This window comes from Macrotis lagotis, chromosome 1 (genome assembly GCF_037893015.1).
Source record: "Macrotis lagotis isolate mMagLag1 chromosome 1, bilby.v1.9.chrom.fasta, whole genome shotgun sequence".
Lineage (NCBI taxonomy): Eukaryota > Metazoa > Chordata > Mammalia > Peramelemorphia > Peramelidae > Macrotis > Macrotis lagotis.
Genome location: NC_133658.1, coordinates 460,539,767 through 460,544,413, shown reverse-complemented (window position 1 = coordinate 460,544,413; position 4,647 = coordinate 460,539,767). Strand labels below are relative to the sequence as shown.

At 38.5% G+C, this 4,647-nt stretch overlaps 1 pseudogene; it reads right to left on the bottom strand.

The window, feature by feature from the left end:
- Window positions 1-633: 633 nt before the first annotated feature.
- On the bottom strand, window positions 634-1,928 carry LOC141519438 (ornithine decarboxylase pseudogene; annotated as a pseudogene).
- Between the last annotated feature and the right edge of the window lie 2,719 nt (window positions 1,929-4,647).

Sequence of the window (4,647 nt, the reverse complement as noted above, 5' to 3'; positions counted from 1 at the left end):
TGCAATTCTTGTTGCATTGGTTAATTCCATGGTTAAGCCAATGACATAGAACTAAATTATTAGATGAAAACTCAGTTCATTTAGTTTGCTAGCAAGTACATAATTTTAACTTCCCAATTGTCTGATAAAACCTTATGGTACCTTGAACAGAGAAATTCATTCACATTCTAGAACTCCTTCCAAAATAACACAAGTATCATTACTTTAGGCTAACCACTACAATGAAATAGAGAAGTAATAAGCCCATTTCATAATAAATGCCCTTCACAAAAATCTTTCCTCTCCTTTTTTCTTTTTCTTTTTTTTATTTCAATATACTTTTTTTTATTTTAAAACAGGTCACAACACTAAACTCAATCCCATTCTGCCATTGTACAAGCTACAAATGCTTGCTTAGCAGTTGAGGGGCAATTTTTAGAAAGCATATTTGAAAAGTGAATAAAAATCCATATAAAACAAATGTTCAAATAGTTTCCACAGGAACACAGATAAGTGTGACCCCATCTCTAAGTCTTCCATATTGTTGCATTTGTGCCAACCCTATTCTTAAAACATTTAAAAGCTCTAGCAGGAATTTAGTTAATTATTCCCCAAAATGCTCTAATGCAAGCTAAACTTGCAGTTAATGGCTACAAACAGCATCTATACATTAATACTAGCTGAAGTACAAGTTGTTGAGTGATGTTCCATTCCACTTTCCCAAGCACAAGATAATGGCAAAGTGTTGATATCCTGATTCTCTGCTTCTGCTGTAAAACCTTGGGTCTTGATTTGTTGCATGCATTGCCATGCTGTCCCAGACATCACATAATAGATAGTAGGTCTCTGGAATCCATTGAAAGTAGAAGCAGCAGCAACAGTATAAGCACCCATGTTTTCAAATAGCATCCAATCTCCCACATGCATTTCTGGCAAATCACAGTGTTCAACTATTCAATCAAGGCCATCACATGTTGGTCCCCATATGCTAGTAGAGTAATACTTCTCATCTAGTTTGGGTCTCTTTTGTAGAATAGGTTTAACATGTGCATGATCAAACAGGATGCAATTAAATGATTCATATACTCCATCAGTTACATAGTACATGAAAGTTTGGTCATTTGCCTTATCTTCATCATCAGAACCTGTCCCTTTAATACAAGTTTTTTGGCAATGATGTTATCTGCAAGTGTGAAAGCTGATGCAACATAGTATCTGCCTGGTTCAGCTATGATTCTCACTCCAGAGTCAGAAGGAAAATACTAGTCCAATGCTGGATTGATTACACTTGTGATCTCTTCAAACTTAAGCTTTGCATCTTCAGAGCCAAGAAAGCCACCACCAATATCAAGAAGATACATGTTGAAACCAAATTCTACCCCCATGTCAAAGACACATTGGGCATCAGAAACTGCTTGGACATACGTTTCTGGATCAGTACAACCACTTCCCACATGGAAACTGACTCCAATAACATCAATATACAGTTCCTTTGCTCACTCAAGGAGTAGCCTACTAGTTTTGAGAGTGGCACCAAATTTAACACTTAGCCGACAGATGGCTTTGGAGTCATCAGTGGCAATCCTCAAAACCAGCTTTGCCTTTGGATGGGATCTGGCAACTTTCATTAGCTCTACTTTACTATCAAAAGTCATCATTTGCACTCCATTGTTGGCCACATACTTAATTTGTGACACTTGTTTGCATGGATTTGCATAGATTATCCTCTCTGGAGGCACCCCAACACTATGTACTATTTGTATTTCAGTCTTACTAGCACAATCAAAACCTGCTCCAATAGTAGCAAGTGTCTTCACTATAGCTTTGCTGTCATGACATTTAACAGCATAAAAAGGAGTTACTCAAGGAAGAGCTTTGTACCATCTCAGATGTTTCTTTAGAATGTCACCAAGGTCAGCAACATAGAAGGCATCTTTATCATCAGAAAAAGAAACTTCATTAATTTTCTGGTCCAGGATATCCTTAGCAGTAAAGCCTTCATCAAGGAAAGTGAAGTTAAATTCATCATTGCTAAAAAGTTGTTCATGGTTTCTTGATGTTCCTCTAAAGTGCAACAAAATGTAAAAGCTAAGAGATGGAATTTAAAGACAGGCTATTTCCAGCTGTACACTGAAGGTGGTTCTTCAGGGAAAAAAAAAGTCCTGTTAAAGCTATGATTGTGCCTTTGGTGCAGCAGTTACACTTAAAGGGCATGGACAGAGTGGGCAGCCCCCATGGAGACATTCAAGGTGAAGGTCCCCCAACCTCTGCCCCCATTCGGCCACCTCCTGCCAGGCTCGGGGAGCTGCACTGAGCTGCCAGCCTGAGGTGGCACCAGAATTGGTGGCAGAGGAGCTGGCGGCGGTGGCCGAAGGGGTCTGAGCTCCTCTCTTTTTTTTCAAAAGAAATCAGTAACTATCTCTAATAATGTAATTATTCAAATTGTTCATATTAATCACTATCATAGATTCCCAAGTTTATTCACATACAATTAATTCCAATTATTTTTTTATTAGTAACATAATGCCAGTTTCCTTTAACTCAAAGGTATTTCCATATAGAGTTTAAAATCCCAAACTAAATTAACAATCTAGGTTATTTAATTGCTCCTATTGTGTACAAATTTTGTTAGAATGTAATAACATTAATACCCCTCTTTTAAAATCCTCAGAGTGATTCCCAAAACTTTAATTCATAAATGGGTTAACATTAAAAATAGAGTGAGGGTCAGGAGAACAGCACTTTTATGCCACATAGCCAGAGCAGAGTTTTCATTAATTATTATTTCCTTTCAGTAAATGTGTCTCCCAACCCCTGGCTTTTATATTTTCTTCAATTCCTGACTACATACCACCTCACTTGTGGCTCTTTCCCTTTAAGGCTAAGCACTTGTAGTCAACTGCCCTTCCTCTCTCCACAGGTGGTTGGGGCACCTCTCCAGCTGAACTCAGTGTAGAGTTAAAGTCTTTACAAGATGGTGGATCAAACCACCACTTGTACAGCTCCCCACTTTCTTCCCTCCACCCAGGGAGAAAGCAAGGGGCCTTTCCCAGTCATAAGAAGATATTTTCCCCCCTATAACTTCTCAATCTTAATCATCTCCCTTAAAATTTTTCTCCTAAACTCTCCCTGAACCACAGGTTATTTTCCCTCTAAAAGAGTACCCCTACTTTCTCTAACTCCACACACCGGTACTGCTACTACCAGCTCATTGAGGGAGGAGTTGAGCTCCAGAAGAGAGATGCAGTATAACTACTTCCTCCTCCTCCTCTCCCCTACCTTTTAAACTCCTCAGCTCCCTCACATTTCAAAACTTAAGCTAAGTCCTCAGACCCAGAAATATGCCAAGACTAGGGCTAACCAAGACAATTTAGATGGCCTCTGGCTCCATACATGCATACAACACACTTAGATGACACACTAGAACCAATTGGCTTTCTTACTTCCTATTATCCTCTAATCCTCCAGCCTCTCTTTTAGGATAAATGTGCTTGGAGAACCACCCCACCACTCTGGAGATCACCCCTTACTGTGGTTCTTATCCCCAGATATTTTAATCAGTCAACACCAAACCTGAGCTAGTCTCCTCAGGGAACTATGAGATATTTCCCCCACAGTGAATATCAAGAAAATGTGCCTGAAATCAAGTCATTTGAGCACATTATTTTCTTGTTTTCTTCCAGAAAACTAGCAAAAAGATGTACATTTTACAATTCTATGTGAGCCCCCAAAATTGTTTTAAATGGCTTGTAAATACTTAGTCCAGAATGATTAAATTGGTTTTGAATTAGACAGCTTAAGGGGGCCTTGAATCTTGAAATGTCAGGTCTTATATGCACTTTGAAAGGCTAGTTCCTCTCCCTTCTTGACAATACTGATTGGGGTCCCAATCTAACTGACACATTCAGCCCCATATGTCTTCCCTGATCTACTCATCATACTAATCAACACACAGGGGAGGGAACAGTAATCTCCTTGAGCACAAGCAAAGGTGAAGGATCCAGACCCCTTAGGTTAACTCAGAACTACTTGGGGCAGACCTGATTTAATTTCAGGTTTTTATCAGGTTGAGGCTAAGTCTTTTGTGTTAATTCACATACCTGTCCAAAGGCACCAATACAGGCTTATTCCAGTCTTTGTAATGTAAACTAACAATCTCCCTTCACATTCTCGTGGAACACAAACACACCCGCATATTCCTCACTCTTCTGAAATTATTTTGTTACTTGCATTTTGATATTTCAATTTATTTATTTGTAATTTTCAGTGATAGGATCATCTCATTGAGTTAAATGTGTCAGGATAATTGTCTTCCTTTACTTCTAATTCTTGAGATTTTATGCTTGTCTACTTCATTGCATAAACCATTTGATTTTCCAAGTTATCTAAAGAAATCCTGGATGTTTTCTCATTTGGCATGAATTAGGGTTTTCCCTAACATCTTATTAAAATCAGTCCTTAGATCTTTTATCCTCAAAAGAAAAACAGAACTAGATTGAAAAGTAATATCTCTGATTTGTTTTATCATTGTTGCACTTCCATCTGAGCTTTATTCTTGGGTCATATCTTGTCTAATAAGAGATGTCATTGTTATGTACTGAAGCCTACAACAAAGTGTCCTGTTTTCTTGCACAGGAAAGCCTTTGTTGGCACCAATGACCTGGTGCT